This window comes from Bufo gargarizans, chromosome 1 (genome assembly GCF_014858855.1).
Source record: "Bufo gargarizans isolate SCDJY-AF-19 chromosome 1, ASM1485885v1, whole genome shotgun sequence".
NCBI lineage: Eukaryota > Metazoa > Chordata > Amphibia > Anura > Bufonidae > Bufo > Bufo gargarizans.
Genome location: NC_058080.1, coordinates 287,819,597 through 287,838,336, shown reverse-complemented (window position 1 = coordinate 287,838,336; position 18,740 = coordinate 287,819,597). Strand labels below are relative to the sequence as shown.

At 45.1% G+C, this 18,740-nt stretch overlaps 1 protein-coding gene across 1 annotated transcript in view; it reads left to right on the top strand.

The window, feature by feature from the left end:
• LOC122926685 (neuronal acetylcholine receptor subunit alpha-7-like) overlaps window positions 1–18,740 on the top strand; it is a 384,000-nt gene that overhangs the window by 245,549 nt on the left and 119,711 nt on the right. The window lies entirely within an intron of this gene.

Below are 18,740 nucleotides of genomic sequence, written 5' to 3'. Positions count from 1 at the left end.
TGTCACCTGACTGTGTGCAGCGTCATGTCATAGTGTGCGCACTACGTCCTGATGCTGTACGGGGTCAGGACAGTGGAGCACGGGCCCTAGCAAGAAGACCAGGGAGGGTGAGTATCGGAAGCAATTGCATAGCTTCTTCCCCGCTCCCGGAACCTAATGCTTACTAGTGAGCGCTTCCATAATGAAAGTGTTCACTAGTATTCGCTTTATAAGACGCATGGCCATTTTCCCCCTACTTTTGGGGGGGGGGGGGGGAGTGCGCCTTATAAAGCGAAAAATACGGTAATAAACAAAGTGAGGTATAAAACTTCACAATATACAAACTTCCTGTTCCTCTAATACTGTAGGGACAATCGTGTTTATATGTTGGTCGTACTTTTTATACTAGGTTGTTCAACCCTTTAAGGGTCAGGCCAATTTTGTAATTTCATGTTCCTTCCTCGTCTAAGAGCCAGAATTATTACTTTTTTTGTTCACGTAGCTATATGAGGTCTTATTATTTATATATATATATATATATATATATATATATATATTTATGGCACTATTTAATTTACTATACAGTATGTTACTTTAAAAAATGTAAAAAAAAATGATTTGGGGGTGAAAGTGAAAACAAATTCCATCATAGTTTTTACGGTGTCCAGTGTGAACTAAAAATGACTACCTTATTCTGTTTCAGTACGATTCCAGCAAAATCAAGTTAGTTGGCTAAAAGGCAGTTTTTATTATTTTTTACTACTTAACCCCTTAGGGACGCATGACGTACCAGTACGGCATGTTTCCCGAGTCCTTAAGGACCCATGACGTATTGGTACGTCATGAGTTTAAAATAAGATTGCGGCGCCCCGGGGGTTAATCCGAACGGGATGCCGGCTGAAATCATTCAGCCGGCATCCTGTCACAACGCCGGGGGGGTCATGTGACCCCCGTATCGGCGATCGCAGCAAACCGCAGGTCAATTCAGACCTGCGGTTTGCTGCGCTTTCAGCCGATTCTGATCCCCGCGGTCAGAGACTTTAAAATGTCCCAAATAAAGTTTTATTAACCCCCCCTGCACCCCTGAATGATATTATGTGGGCGGGTGGTGCAGGGGGGGTGGTGCGGGCGGTGCGGGAGGCAGGTGGTGCGGCAGGCAAGATCGCGATCCCCCGCCCACCTCCCCTTGAATAATCGTTGGTGGACAGTGGTTATACCAGGGTGTCAGCACATTGCTGACACCCTGGTATAAACGGCTGACATCGGTGAACTGCTGTATAGAAAAGGTTAACAGCTCAGGGAGCTCCCTCCCTCTCCCATCGGGGGGCTGCTGTGCCTTTGCAGCCCCCCGATGGAGAGGAAGAGAGCCCCCAGACAGCCCCGTCCTTACCCTTCCCCGTCTGCGCAGTTGTGGCTACAACTGAGCAGACGGGGAAGGTTCCCATGGCAACAGGACTCCTTCTCAGGCATCCTGCTGTCCATGGTGCTGACCAGATCTATGCTAAAGGCATAGATGTGTTCAGACAAAGTGTAAGTAAAATACAGTACAGTACCCTATATAGGGTACTGTACTGTATTATACAGACATCAGACCCACTGGATCTTCAAGAACCAAGTGGGTCTGGGTAAAAAAATAATGTAAAAAAAGTGAAAAAAGTTAAGATAAAAAAAACACATTTATCACTGAATGAAATAAAAAATAAAAAATACACTACACATATTAGGTATCGCCGCGTCCTTAACGACCTGATCTATAAAACGGTCATGTTACTTTCCCCGCACGGTGAACGCCATAAAAATAAAAAAATAAAAACTATGAGAAAATTGAAATTTTGCCCACCTTACTTCCCAAAAAAGGTAATAAAAGTGATCAAAAAAGTCGCATGTATGCCAAAATAGTACCAATCAATCCGCCATCTCATCCCGCAAAAATCATACCCTACCCAAGATAATCGCCCAAAAACTGAAAAAACTATGGCTCTTAGACTATGGAAACACTAAAACATGATTTTTTTTGTTTCAAAAATGAAATCATTGTGTAAAACTTAAATAAATAAAAAAAAGTATACATATTAGGTATCGACACGTCCGTATCAACCGGATCTATAAAAATATCACATGACCTAACCCCTCAGATGACCACCGTTAAAAAATACAAATAAAAACGGTGTAAAAAAAGCAATTTTTTGTCATCTTACATCACAAAAAAGTGTAATAGCAAGCGATTAAAAAGTCATATGCACCCCAAAGTAGTGCTAATCCAACCGTCCCGCAAAAAATGAGACCCTACTTAAGATAATCGCCCAAAAACTGAAAAAACTATGGCTCTTAGACTATGGAGACACTAAAACATTTTTTTTGTTTTAAAAATGAAATCATTGTGTAAAACTTACATAAGTAAAAAAAATTGTATACATATTAGGTATTGTCACGTCCGTGACAACCTGCTCTATAAAATTACCACATGATCTAACCTGTCAGATGAATGTTGTAAATAACAAAAAAAAAAACGTGCCAAAAAAGCTATTTCTTGTTACCTTGCTGCACAAAAAGTGTAATATAGAGCAACCAAAAATCATATGTACCCTAAACTATTACCAAAAAAACTGCCACCCTATCCCGTAGTTTCTAAAATGGCTTTTTTGGAGTTTCTACTCTAGAGGTGCATCGGGGGGCTTCAAATGGGACATGGTGTCAAAAAAAAACAGTCCAGCAAAATCTGCCTTTCAAAAACCGTATGGCATTCCTTTCCTTCTGCGCCCTGCTGTGTGCCCGCACAGCAGTTTGCGACTACATATGGGGTGTTTCTGTAAACTACAGAATCAGGGCCATAAATAATGAGTTTTGTTTGGCTGTTAACCCTTGCTTTGTAACTGGAAAAAAAATATTAAAATGGAAAATCTGCCACAAAAGTCAAATTTTGAAATTGTATCTCTATTTTCCATTAAATCTTGTGCAACACCTAAAGGGTTAACCAAGTTTGTAAAATCTATTTTGAATACCTCGAGGGGTGTAGTTTCTTAGATGGGGTCACTTTTATGGAGTTTCTACTCTAGGGGTGCATCAGGGGGGCTTCAAATGGGACATGGTGTCAAAAAACCAGTCCAGCAAAATCTGGCTTCCAAAAACCATACGACGCACCTTTCCCTCTACGACCCGCTGTATGGCCATACAGTAGTTTACAGCCACATATGGGGTGGTTCTGTAAACGGAAGAGTCAGGGCAATAAAGATACAGTCTTGTTTGGCTGTTAACCCTTGCTTTGTTAGTGGAAAAAATGGGTTAAAATGGAAAATTCTCAAATTTCATCCCCATTTGCCAATAACTCTTGTGCAACACCTAAAGGGTTAACGAAGTTTGTAAAATCAGTTTTGAATACCTTGAGGGGTGTAGTTTATAGAATGGGGTCATTTTTGGGCAGTTTCTATCATGTAAGCCTCACAAAGTGACTTCAGACCTGTAGTGGTCCTTAAAAATTGGGTTTTTGTAAATTTCTGAAAAATTTCAAGATTTGCTTCTAAACTTCTATGCCTTGTAACATCCCAAAAAAATAAAATATAATTCCCAAAATAATTCAAACATGAAGTAGACATATGGGGAATGTAAAGTCATCACAATTTTTGGGGTAGCACTATGTATTACAGAAGTAGAGAAACTGAAACTTTGAAATTTGCGAATTTTTCAAAAATTTTGGTAAATTTGGTATTATTTTGTGCAAAAAAATTTTTTTCTTTTACTTAATTTTACCAGTGTCATGAAGTACAATATGTGATGAAAAAACTATCTCAGAATGGCATGGATAAGTCAAAGCGTTTTAAAGTTATCAGCACTGGTCAGATTTGCAAAAAATGGCCAAGTCCTTAAGGTGAAATAGGGCTTATAAAGAGTCCTTAAGGGGATTTTTTATTTTTTTTTTGCATTACCATATTCTGACACCCATAACTTGTTTATATTTCTGCCTACAAAGCTATATGAGGGCCTTTTTTTTGGGGGGGGGGGGGGGGGTGCAGTTAACTGTAGGTTTTATTACACTATTTTGGGTATATACCACTTTTTAATCACAATTTATTCAATTTTTTTTGCAGGGCAATATGACCAAGAACCTGCAAATCTGCCATTCTTAGTTTATTTTTGTTATAGTGTTCACCGTGCACATTAAATATTTTTATATTTTTGACATTTTCAGAAGTTTATCTTTTCAATGTTAATTTTTGTATGTACATTTGATGCAAATAATAAAACTGATAGATAAAGGAGCAGGGCCAACTGCAGACCAGACACTCCAACTTGATCACAATCTGAGGTCACCCATGACTTAACAGCCTCAATTGGCCCCAGGAAAATTTGTGTCACCTTCCCTTCTACCCCCTGATAATATTGTGGGGTATATTGTCTCATTTCATCACCCTTCACCAGCCTGAGACTGGCCCTGATAGGCCTGAAAAGTGCTTAATTTACACTCTCATGGCTGGAGCACCACAGTGCACACTTATCTCTACTAATGCTTATGGTTCGGAGCCTGGTGAGTCAGATAGGGACCTCTCAGAGACCCTGTGATCTCACTATAGCACCCCACTAGCCGAATTTTATTGTTGCTTTCTTCCAGACCAGATCCTCTGCCTTTCCTGCTTCTGGCACCCGGCGGGAAGCAAAGACATAGAATGGAAGTTAACCTTGCCCTGCCCCTCCTCTATTAATAGCCTGCTGCGCTGTCAATGAGCTCTTCCAAGGCAAATGATGAGTTTTATACTCTTGGAGGCTTTGGGAGGGCTTAATTGATGCTGTGACTGTTGGACATAAGCCCTGTGACTGTTGGACTTATTAATATTTACTAATTACTGCACTTATCTTGAAGAACCTCCTGGGCTTTTGCCTTTTTTCTGAAATACACGTGTATTGTTAGGAGCCCAGTTCGAATTATTCAGGACCACTGATAGTCTATCACTGACTTTTTACATTTGAAAGGACACATCCCTGATTTTTCTGTAGTTCCTTTAACAGCTCATGTTTGCACTTTACCCTGCAAAAAGCTGTTGTTAATATTGTTAAATATTTATTACTCCATAAGGGTGTACAATCAAGTCTCCCCATTATATTCCAAAGATTTCTGATATCCAGCCAAATTTAGGACCAATGTTAGAAATTTCTAAAACACCTGTTTCTAGTATTTTAAAATATTGTACATGCAAATTCTTATCATATAATTCTAAAAAGGCTCTGTAAAAGAAAGTTTCCCCCACTGAAATACATTTTAAGCTGGCAAGCTAAAAAATAAATATATGGTACCAATGGACTGTCAGTACCAATATATGGTACCGACAGGCCCCTTTTCTCCTTAGCATACTGACGATATTGCAATTTCAAGAAGGGTTGCCAGTAGGGATGAGCGAACTCGAACTGTATAGTTCGGGTTCGTACCGAATTTTGGGGTGTCCGTGACACGGACCCGAACCCGGACATTTTCGTAAAAGTCCGGGTTCGGGTTCGGTGTTCGTCGCTTTCTTCGCGCTTTTGTGACGCTTTCTTGGCGCTTTTTGAAAGGCTGCAAAGCAGCCAATCAACAAGCGTCATACTACTTGCCCCAAGAGGCCATCACAGCCATGCCTACTATTGGCATGGCTGTGATTGGCCAGAGCACCATGTGACCCAGCCTCTATTTAAGCTGGAGTCACATAGCGCCGCCCGTCACTCTGCTCTGATTAGCGTAGGGAGAGGTTGCGGCTGCGACAGTAGGGCGAGATTAGGCAGATTAACTCCTCCAAAGGACTTGATTAACTGATCGATCTGCAGCTGTGGATCATTGAGCTGCTGATCCTCAATTGCTCACTGTTTTTAGGCTGCACAGACCGTTTGTCAGTCTCATTTTTCTGGGGTGATCGGCGGCCATTTTGTGTCTTGTGGTGCGCCAGCACAAGCTGCGACCAAGTGCATTTAACCCTCAATGGTGTGGTTGTTTTTTGGCTAAAGCCTACATCAGGGTGAAGCTGTGACACCAAGTGCATTTAACCAGCAATAGTCTGTTCATTTTTTGGCCATATCCCAGTCTAATTCTGTCACTAAATCCATACCGGTCACCCAGCGCCTAAATACTAGGCCTCAAATTTATATCCAGCTAAATCTGTCCCTAGTGCTGTAGCTGGGCGAGTTATTTAGTGTCCGTTCAAGCACATTTCTTGTTCTGGGTTGAAATACAATTCCCAATTTAGCAATTTCATAATTTAGTGGTTCCTGCTATATCAGAGCTCTTTGAAATCTATCCCAAAAAGGGTATATAATATTGAAGGTGCACATAGGGTCATTCAGAGTAACTTCACACACACCCGCTACTGTGTATTTCCAAGTCTAATTCTGTCACTAAATCCATACCGGTGACCCAGCGCCTAAATACTAGGCCTCAAATTTAATTCCCTCTAAATCTCTCGTTACCCACCGCTGTACTGTTGTTGCTGGGCAAGATATTTAGTGTCCGTCAAAGCACATTTTTTGTTCTGGGTTGAAGTACAATTCCCAATTTAGCAATTTCATAATTTAGTGGTTTCTGCTATATCAGAGCTATTTGAAATCTATCCCAAAAAGGGTATATAATATTGAAGGTGCACATAGGGTCATTCAGAATAACTTCACACACACCCGCTACTGTGTATTTCCAAGTCTAATTCTGTCACTAAACCCATACCTGTCACCCAGCGCCTAAATACTAGGCCTCAAATTTAAATCCCTCTAAATCTCTCGTTACCGTTGTCCTGTTGTAGCTGGGAAAGTTATTTAGTGCCCGTCAAAGCACATTTTTTGTTCTGGGTTGAAGTACAATTCCCAATTTAGCAATTTCATAATTTAGTGGTTCCTGCTATATCAGAGCTATTTGAAATCTATCCCAAAAAGGGTATATAATATTGAAGGTGCACATAGGGTCATTCAGAATAACTTCACACACACCCGCTACTGTGTATTTCCAAGTCTAATTCTGTCACTAAATCCATACCGGTGACCCAGCGCCTAAATACTAGGCCTCAAATTTAATTCCCTCTAAATCTCTCGTTACCCACCGGTGTACTGTTGTTGCTGGGCAAGATATTTAGTGTCCGTCAAAGCACATTTTTTGTTCTGGGTTGAAGTACAATTCCCAATTTAGCAATTTCATAATTTAGTGGTTTCTGCTATATCAGAGCTATTTGAAATCTATCCCAAAAAGGGTATATAATATTGAAGGTGCACATAGGGTCATTCAGAATAACTTCACACACACCCGCTACTGTGTATTTCCAAGTCTAATTCTGTCACTAAACCCATACCTGTCACCCAGCGCCTAAATACTAGGCCTCAAATTTAAATCCCTCTAAATCTCTCGTTACCGTTGTCCTGTTGTAGCTGGGAAAGTTATTTAGTGCCCGTCAAAGCACATTTTTTGTTCTGGGTTGAAGTACAATTCCCAATTTAGCAATTTCATAATTTAGTGGTTCCTGCTATATCAGAGCTATTTGAAATCTATCCCAAAAAGGGTATATAATATTGAAGGTGCACATAGGGTCATTCAGAATAACTTCACACACACCCGCTACTGTGTATTTCCAAGTCTAATTCTGTCACTAAATCCATACCGGTGACCCAGCGCCTAAATACTAGGCCTCAAATTTAATTCCCTCTAAATCTCTCGTTACCCACCGCTGTACTGTTGTTGCTGGGCAAGATATTTAGTGTCCGTCAAAGCACATTTTTTGTTCTGGGTTGAAGTACAATTCCCAATTTAGCAATTTCATAATTTAGTGGTTTCTGCTATATCAGAGCTATTTGAAATCTATCCCTAAAAGGGTATATAATATTGAAGGTGCACATAGGGTCATTCAGAATAACTTCACACACACCCGCTACTGTGTATTTCCAAGTCTAATTCTGTCACTAAACCCATACCTGTCACCCAGCGCCTAAATACTAGGCCTCAAATTTATATCCAGCTAAATCTGTCCCTAGTGCTGTAGCTGGGCGAGTTATTTAGTGTCCGTTCAAGCACATTTCTTGTTCTGGGTTGAAATACAATTCCCAATTTAGCAATTTCATAATTTAGTGGTTCCTGCTATATCAGAGCTCTTTGAAATCTATCCCAAAAAGGGTATATAATATTGAAGGTGCACATAGGGTCATTCAGAGTAACTTCACACACACCCGCTACTGTGTATTTCCAAGTCTAATTCTGTCACTAAATCCATACCGGTGACCCAGCGCCTAAATACTAGGCCTCAAATTTAATTCCCTCTAAATCTCTCGTTACCCACCGCTGTACTGTTGTTGCTGGGCAAGATATTTAGTGTCCGTCAAAGCACATTTTTTGTTCTGGGTTGAAGTACAATTCCCAATTTAGCAATTTCATAATTTAGTGGTTTCTGCTATATCAGAGCTATTTGAAATCTATCCCAAAAAGGGTATATAATATTGAAGGTGCACATAGGGTCATTCAGAATAACTTCACACACACCCGCTACTGTGTATTTCCAAGTCTAATTCTGTCACTAAACCCATACCTGTCACCCAGCGCCTAAATACTAGGCCTCAAATTTAAATCCCTCTAAATCTCTCGTTACCGTTGTCCTGTTGTAGCTGGGAAAGTTATTTAGTGCCCGTCAAAGCACATTTTTTGTTCTGGGTTGAAGTACAATTCCCAATTTAGCAATTTCATAATTTAGTGGTTCCTGCTATATCAGAGCTATTTGAAATCTATCCCAAAAAGGGTATATAATATTGAAGGTGCACATAGGGTCATTCAGAATAACTTCACACACACCCGCTACTGTGTATTTCCAAGTCTAATTCTGTCACTAAATCCATACCGGTGACCCAGCGCCTAAATACTAGGCCTCAAATTTAATTCCCTCTAAATCTCTCGTTACCCACCGGTGTACTGTTGTTGCTGGGCAAGATATTTAGTGTCCGTCAAAGCACATTTTTTGTTCTGGGTTGAAGTACAATTCCCAATTTAGCAATTTCATAATTTAGTGGTTTCTGCTATATCAGAGCTATTTGAAATCTATCCCTAAAAGGGTATATAATATTGAAGGTGCACATAGGGTCATTCAGAATAACTTCACACACACCCGCTACTGTGTATTTCCAAGTCTAATTCTGTCACTAAACCCATACCTGTCACCCAGCGCCTAAATACTAGGCCTCAAATTTAAATCCCTCTAAATCTCTCGTTACCGTTGTCCTGTTGTAGCTGGGAAAGTTATTTAGTGCCCGTCAAAGCACATTTTTTGTTCTGGGTTGAAGTACAATTCCCAATTTAGCAATTTCATAATTTAGTGGTTCCTGCTATATCAGAGCTATTTGAAATCTATCCCAAAAAGGGTATATAATATTGAAGGTGCACATTGGGTCATTCAGAATAACTTCACACACACGCTTCTGTGCATTTCCAAGTCTAATTCTGTCACTAAATCCATACCGGTGACCCAGCGCCTAAATACTAGGCCTCAAATTTAATTCCCTCTAAATCTCTCGTTACCCACCGCTGTACTGTTGTTGCTGGGCAAGATATTTAGTGTCCGTCAAAGCACATTTTTTGTTCTGGGTTGAAGTACAATTCCCAATTTAGCAATTTCATAATTTAGTGGTTTCTGCTATATCAGAGCTATTTGAAATCTATCCCTAAAAGGGTATATAATATTGAAGGTGCACATAGGGTCATTCAGAATAACTTCACACACACCCGCTACTGTGTATTTCCAAGTCTAATTCTGTCACTAAATCCATACCGGTGACCCAGCGCCTAAATACTAGGCCTCAAATTTAATTCCCTCTAAATCTCTCGTTACCCACCGTTGTACTGTTGTTGCTGGGCAAGATATTTAGTGTCCGTCAAAGCACATTTTTTGTTCTGGGTTGAAGTACAATTCCCAATTTAGCAATTTCATAATTTAGTGGTTTCTGCTATATCAGAGCTATTTGAAATCTATCCCTAAAAGGGTATATAATATTCAAGGTGCACATTGGGTCATTCAGAATAACTTCACACACACACGCTTCTGTGCATTTCCAAGTCTAATTCTGTCACTAAATCCATACCGGTCACCCAGCGCCTAAATACTAGGCCTCAAATTTATATCCCGCTGAATTTGAATACAATACATTGGGCCAAATAATATATTTGTTGTTGTGGTGAACCATAACAATGAGAAAAACATCTAGTAAGGGACGCGGACGTGGACATGGTCGTGGTGGTGTTAGTGGACCCTCTGGTGCTGGGAGAGGACGTGGCCGTTCTGCCACATCCACACGTCCTAGTGTACCAACTACCTCAGGTCCCAGTAGCCGCCAGAATTTACAGCGATATATGGTGGGGCCCAATGCCGTTCTAAGGATGGTAAGGCCTGAGCAGGTACAGGCATTAGTCAATTGGGTGGCCGACAGTGGATCCAGCACGTTCACATTATCTCCCACCCAGTCTTCTGCAGAAAGCGCACAGATGGCGCCTGAAAACCAACCCCATCAGTCTGTCACATCACCCCCATGCATACCAGGGAAACTGTCTCAGCCTCAAGTTATGCAGCAGTCTCTTATGCTGTTTGAAGACTCCGCTGGCAGGGTTTCCCAAGGGCATCCACCTAGCCCTTCCCCAGCGGTGAAAGACATAGAATGCACTGACGCACAACCACTTATGTTTCCTGATGATGAGGACATGGGAATACCACCTCAGCATGTCTCTGATGATGACGAAACACAGGTGCCAACTGCTGCGTCTTTCTGCAGTGTGCAGACTGAACAGGAGGTCAGGGATCAAGACTGGGTGGAAGACGATGCAGGGGACGATGAGGTCCTAGACCCCACATGGAATGAAGGTCGTGCCACTGACTTTCACAGTTCGGAGGAAGAGGCAGTGGTGAGACCGAGCCAACAGCGTAGCAAAAGAGGGAGCAGTGGGCAAAAGCAGAACACCCGCCGCCAAGAGACTCCGCCTGCTACTGACCGCCGCCATCTGGGACCGAGCACCCCAAAGGCAGCTTCAAGGAGTTCCCTGGCATGGCACTTCTTCAAACAATGTGCTGACGACAAGACCCGAGTGGTTTGCACGCTGTGCCATCAGAGCCTGAAGCGAGGCATTAACGTTCTGAACCTGAGCACAACCTGCATGACCAGGCACCTGCATGCAAAGCATGAACTGCAGTGGAGTAAACACCTTAAAACCAAGGAAGTCACTCAGGCTCCCCCTGCTACCTCTTCTGCTGCTGCCGCCTCGGCCTATTCTGCTGCTGCCGCCTCGGCCTCTTCCTCCGCCTCTGGAGGAACGTTGGCACCTGCCGCCCAGCAAACAGGGGATGTACCACCAACACCACCACCACCACCTCCGTCACCAAGCGTCTCAACCATGTCACACGCCAGCGTTCAGCTCTCCATCTCACAAACATTTGATAGAAAGCGTAAATTCCCACCTAGCCACCCTCGATCCCTGGCCCTGAATGCCAGCATTTCTAAACTACTGGCCTATGAAATGCTGTCATTTAGGCTGGTGGACACAGACAGCTTCAAACAGCTCATGTCGCTTGCTGTCCCACAGTATGTTGTTCCCAGCCGGCACTACTTCTCCAAGAGAGCCGTGCCTTCCCTGCACAACCAAGTATCCGATAAAATCAAGTGTGCACTGCGCAACGCCATCTGTAGCAAGGTCCACCTAACCACAGATACGTGGACCAGTAAGCACGGCCAGGGACGCTATATCTCCCTAACTGCACACTGGGTAAATGTAGTGGCAGCTGGGCCCCAGGCGGAGAGCTGTTTGGCGCACGTCCTTCCGCCGCCAAGGATCGCAGGGCAACATTCTTTGCCTCCTGTTGCCACCTCCTCCTTCTCGGCTTCCTCCTCCTCTTCTTCCACCTGCTCATCCAGTCAGCCACACACCTTCACCACCAACTTCAGCACAGCCCGGGGTAAACGTCAGCAGGCCATTCTGAAACTCATATGTTTGGGGGACAGGCCCCACACCGCACAGGAGTTGTGGCGGGGTATAGAACAACAGACCGACGAGTGGTTGCTGCCGGTGAGCCTCAAGCCCGGCCTGGTGGTGTGTGATAATGGGCGAAATCTCGTTGCAGCTCTGGGACTAGCCAATTTGACGCACATCCCTTGCTTGGCGCATGTGCTGAATTTGGTGGTGCAGAAGTTCATTCACAACTACCCCGACATGTCAGAGCTGCTGCATAAAGTGCGGGCCGTCTGTTCGCGCTTCCGGCGTTCACATCCTGCTGCTGCTCGCCTGTCTGCGCTACAGCGTAACTTCGGCCTTCCCGCTCACCGCCTCATATGCGACGTGCCCACCAGGTGGAACTCCACCTTGCACATGCTGGACAGACTGTGCGAGCAGCAGCAGGCCATAGTGGAGTTTCAGCTGCAGCACGCACGGGTCAGTCGCACTACAGAACAGCACCACTTCACCACCAATGACTGGGCCTCCATGCGAGACCTGTGTGCCCTGTTGCGCTGTTTCGAGTACTCCACCAACATGGCCAGTGGCGATGACACCGTTATCAGCGTTACAATACCACTTCTATGTCTCCTTGAGAAAACACTTAGGGCGATGATGGAAGAGGAGGTGGCCCAGGAGGAGGAGGAGGAGGAGGAGGAAGAGGGGTCATTTTTAGCACTTTCAGGCCAGTCTCTTCGAAGTGACTCAGAGGGAGGTTTTTGGCAACAGCAGAGGCCAGGTACAAATGTGGCCAGCCAGGGCCCACTACTGGAGGACGAGGAGGACGAGGATGAGGAGGAGGTGGAGGAGGATGAGGATGAAGCATGGTCACAGCGGGGTGGCACCCAACGCAGCTCGGGTCCATCACTGGTGCGTGGCTGGGGGGAAAGGCAGGACGATGACGATACGCCTCCCACAGAGGACAGCTTGTCCTTATCCCTGGGCAGCCTGGCACACATGAGCGACTACATGCTGCAGTGCCTGCGCAACGACAGCAGAGTTGCCCACATTTTAACCTGTGCGGACTACTGGGTTGCCACCCTGCTGGATCCACGCTACAAAGACAATGTGCCCACCTTACTTCCTGCACTGGAGCGTGATAGGAAGATGCGCGAGTACAAGCGCACGTTGGTAGACACGCTACTGAGAGCATTCCCAAATGTCACAGGGGAACAAGTGGAAGCCCAAGGCCAAGGCAGAGGAGGAGCAAGAGGTCGCCAAGGCAGCTGTGTCACGGCCAGCTCCTCTGAGGGCAGGGTTAGCATGGCAGAGATGTGGAAAACTTTTGTCAACACGCCACAGCTAACTGCACCACCACCTGATACGCAACGTGTTAGCAGGAGGCAACATTTCACTAACATGGTGGAACAGTACGTGTGCACACCCCTCCACGTACTGACTGATGGTTCGGCCCCATTCAACTTCTGGGTCTCTAAATTGTCCACGTGGCCAGAGCTAGCCTTTTATGCCTTGGAGGTGCTGGCCTGCCCGGCAGCCAGCGTTTTGTCTGAACGTGTATTCAGCACGGCAGGGGGCGTCATTACAGACAAACGCAGCCGCCTGTCTACAGCCAATGTGGACAAGCTGACGTTCATAAAAATGAACCAGGCATGGATCCCACAGGACCTGTCCGTCCCTTGTCCAGATTAGACATTAACTACCTCCCCATAACCATATATTATTGGACTCCAGGGCACTTCCTCATTCAATCCTATTTTTATTTTCATTTTACCATTATATTGCGAGGCTACCCAAAGTTGAATGAACCTCTCCTCTGCCTGTGTGCTAGGCCTAAATATATGCCAATGGACTGTTGCAGTGGTGGGTGACGTGAAGCCTCATTCTCTGCTATGACATGCAGACTGATTCTCTGCTGACATGAAGCCAGATCCTCTGTTACGGGAGCTCTCTCCTCTGCCTGGGTGCTGGGCCTAAATTTATGACAATTGACTGTTGCAGTGGTGGGTGACGTGAAGCCTGATTCTCTGCTATGATATGAAGACTGATTCTCTGCTGACATGAAGCCAGATTGTCTGTTACGGGACCTTTCTCCTCTGCCTGGGTTCTGGGCCTAAATTTATGAAAATTGACTGTTGCAGTGGTGGGTGACGTGAAGCCTGATTCTCTGCTATGATATGAAGACTGATTCTCTGCTGACATGAAGCCAGATTGTCTGTTACGGGACCTCTCTCCTCTGCCTGGGTGCTGGGCCTAAATTTATGAAAATTGACTCTTACAGTGGTGGGTGACGTGAAGCCTGATTCTCTGCTATGATATGAAGACTGATTCTCTGCTGACATGAAGCCAGATTCTCTGTTACGGGACCTCTCTCCTCTGCCTGGGTGCTGGGCCTAAATTTATGACAATGGACTGTTGCAGTGGTGGCTGACGTGAAGCCTGATTCTCTGCTATGACATGCAGACTGATTCTCTGCTGTCATGAAGCCAGATTGTCTGTTACGGGACCTCTCTGCTCTGCCTGTGTGCTAGGCCTAAATATATGCCAATGGACTGTTGCAGTGGTGGCTGACGTGAAGCCTCATTCTCTGCTATGACATGCAGACTGATTCTCTGCTGTCATGAAGCCAGATTGTCTGTTACGGGACCTCTCTGCTCTGCCTGTGTGCTAGGCCTAAATATATGCCAATGGACTGTTGCAGTGGTGGGTGACGTGAAGCCTCATTCTCTGCTATGACATGCAGACTGATTCTCTGCTGACATGAAGCCAGATTGTCTGTTACGGGACCTCTCTGCTCTGCCTGTGTGCTAGGCCTAAATATATGCCAATGGACTGTTGCAGTGGTGGGTGACGTGAAGCCTCATTCTCTGCTATGACATGCAGACTGATTCTCTGCTGACATGAAGCCAGATCCTCTGTTACGGGACCTCTCTGCTCTGCCTGTGTGCTAGGCCTAAATATATGCCAATGGACTGTTGCAGTGGTGGGTGACGTGAAGCCTCATTCTCTGCTATGACATGCAGACTGATTCTCTGCTGACATGAAGCCAGATTGTCTGTTACGGGACCTCTCTGCTCTGCCTGTGTGCTAGGCCTAAATATATGCCAATGGACTGTTGCAGTGGTGGGTGACGTGAAGCCTCATTCTCTGCTATGACATGCAGACTGATTCTCTGCTGACATGAAGCCAGATTGTCTGTTACGGGACCTCTCTGCTCTGCCTGTGTGCTAGGCCTAAATATATGCCAATGGACTGTTGCAGTGGTGGGTGACGTGAAGCCTCATTCTCTGCTATGACATGCAGACTGATTCTCTGCTGACATGAAGCCAGATTGTCTGTTACGGGACCTCTCTGCTCTGCCTGTGTGCTAGGCCTAAATATATGCCAATGGACTGTTGCAGTGGTGGGTGACGTGAAGCCTCATTCTCTGCTATGACATGCAGACTGATTCTCTGCTGACATGAAGCCAGATCCTCTGTTACGGGACCTCTCTGCTCTGCCTGTGTGCTAGGCCTAAATATATGCCAATGGACTGTTGCAGTGGTGGGTGACGTGAAGCCTCATTCTCTGCTATGACATGCAGACTGATTCTCTGCTGACATGAAGCCAGATTGTCTGTTACGGGACCTCTCTGCTCTGCCTGTGTGCTAGGCCTAAATATATGCCAATGGACTGTTGCAGTGGTGGGTGACGTGAAGCCTCATTCTCTGCTATGACATGCAGACTGATTCTCTGCTGACATGAAGCCAGATTGTCTGTTACGGGACCTCTCTGCTCTGCCTGTGTGCTAGGCCTAAATATATGCCAATGGACTGTTGCAGTGGTGGGTGACGTGAAGCCTCATTCTCTGCTATGACATGCAGACTGATTCTCTGCTGACATGAAGCCAGATCCTCTGTTACGGGAGCTCTCTCCTCTGCCTGGGTGCTGGGCCTAAATTTATGACAATTGACTGTTGCAGTGGTGGGTGACGTGAAGCCTGATTCTCTGCTATGATATGAAGACTGATTCTCTGCTGACATGAAGCCAGATTGTCTGTTACGGGACCTTTCTCCTCTGCCTGGGTTCTGGGCCTAAATTTATGAAAATTGACTCTTACAGTGGTGGGTGACGTGAAGCCTGATTCTCTGCTATGATATGAAGACTGATTCTCTGCTGACATGAAGCCAGATTCTCTGTTACGGGACCTCTCTCCTCTGCCTGGGTGCTGGGTAGTGTTGAGCGCGAATATTCGAAAAGCAAATTTTTTTCGCGAATATCGCAACTTCGCGATTTCGCGAATATTTCGAATATAGTGCTATATATTCGTAAAAACGAATATTCGTTTTTTGTTTCCCCCCCCCCCCCACAAAATTACAGTACACATATAATTGATTGTTTCCCAAAGGTCCAACAGCTCAGATCTTACTCACATTGCCTAGAAAGTGATTGAGGCGCGAATCTTCGTAAGGCGATTTTATTAGCGCACATGCGAATATCGGCACGTCCCAGAACAGAGGCAAAGGGCTTTGCATTCATACATTAGTGAATTGAGTTGCGAATCTTCGTAAGGCGATTTTATTAGCGCACATGCGAATATCTACACTTGTCCCAGAACAGAGGCAAAGGGCTTTGCATTCATACATTAGTGATTGAATTGAGCTGCGAATCTTCGTAAGGCGATTTTATTAACGCAAATGCAAATATCTACACTTGTCCCCAGAACAGAGAGGCAAAGGCCTGTGCATTCATATAGTATAGCACCATATTCGCGAATACGTAGAACTTCGTAAAATTCGATTTACGAATATTCGTATTTTTTATTTTACTTTCCACCTTACAGATTACATTGATCTGTACTCTGTCAACTACTGTCATCACCCCCCACTGTATCTCGATTGATTCCCAAAAGTCTCACATTCCCTAGAAAGTGATTGAGGTGCGAATCTTCGTAAGGCGATTTTATTAGCGCACATGCGAATATCTACACTTGTCCCAGAACAGAGGCAAAGGGCATTGCATTCATACATTAGTGATTGAATTGAGTTGCGAATCTTCGTAAGGCGATTTCATTAGCGCACATGTGAATTTTGCATAGCATATGTATTATGCGATAATTCGAATTATCGCATATGCGAAATAATAACGAATTTGAATAATCGCGAATATTTTACGAATATTCTTTCGAATATTCACAAAATTTCGCGAATTCGAATATGGGACATGCCGCTCAACACTAGTGCTGGGCCTAAATTTATGACAATGGACTGTTGCAGTGGTGGGTGACGTGAAGCCTGATTCTCTGCTATGACATGCAGACTGATTCTCTGCTGACATGAAGCCAGATTGTCTGTTACGGGACCTCTCTCCTCTGCCTGGGTGCTGGGCCTAAATATATGCCAATGGACTGTTGCAGTGGTGGCTGACGTGAAGCCTCATTCTCTGCTATGACATGCAGACTAATTCTCTGCTGACATGAAGACAGATTCTCTGTTACGGGACCTCTCTCCTCTGCCTGGGTGCCGGGGCCTAAATATCTGAGAATGGACTGTTCCAGTGGTGGCTGACGTGAAGCCTCATTCTCTGCTATGACATGCAGACTAATTCTCTGCTGACATGAAGACAGATTCTCTGTTACGGGACCTCCCTCCTCTGCCTGGGTGCTGGGCCTAAATATATGCCAATGGACTGTTGCAGTGGTGGCTGACGTGAAGCCTCATTCTCTGCTATGACATGCAGACTAATTCTCTGCTGACATGAAGACAGATTCTCTGTTACGGGACCTCCCTCCTCTGCCTGGGTGCTGGGCCTAAATATATGCCAATGGACTGTTGCAGTGGTGGCTGACGTGAAGCCTCATTCTCTGCTATGACATGCAGACTGATTCTCTGCTGACATGAAGCCAGATTCTCTGTTACGGGACCTCTCTCCTCTGCCTGTGTGTGTGCTGGGCCTAAATATATGCCAATGGACTGTTGCAGTGGTGGCTGACGTGAAGCCTCATTCTCTGCTATGACATGCAGACTGATTCTCTGCTGACATGAAGCCAGATTCTCTGTTACGGGACCTCTCTCCTCTGCCTGTGTGTGTGCTGGGCCTAAATATATGCCAATGGACTGTTGCAGTGGTGGCTGACGTGAAGCCTCATTCTCTGCTATGACATGCAGACTAATTCTCTGCTGACATGAAGACAGATTCTCTGTTACGGGACCTCCCTCCTCTGCCTGGGTGCTGGGCCTAAATATATGCCAATGGACTGTTGCAGTGGTGGCTGACGTGAAGCCTCATTCTCTGCTATGACATGCAGACTGATTCTCTGCTGACATGAAGCCAGATTCTCTGTTACGGGACCTCTCTCCTCTGCCTGTGTGTGTGCTGGGCCTAAATATATGCCAATGGACTGTTGCAGTGGTGGCTGACGTGAAGCCTCATTCTCTGCTATGACATGCAGACTGATTCTCTGCTGACATGAAGCCAGATTCTCTGTTACGGGACCTCTCTCCTCTGCCTGTGTGTGTGCTGGGCCTAAATATATGCCAATGGACTGTTGCAGTGGTGGCTGACGTGAAGCCTCATTCTCTGCTATGACATGCAGACTAATTCTCTGCTGACATGAAGACAGATTCTCTGTTACGGGACCTCCCTCCTCTGCCTGGGTGCTGGGCCTAAATATATGCCAATGGACTGTTGCAGTGGTGGCTGACGTGAAGCCTCATTCTCTGCTATGACATGCAGACTAATTCTCTGCTGACATGAAGACAGATTCTCTGTTACGGGACCTCTCTCCTCTGCCTGGGTGCCGGGGCCTAAATATCTGAGAATGGACTGTTCCAGTGGTGGGTGACGGGAAGCCAGATTCTCTGCTATGGAACCT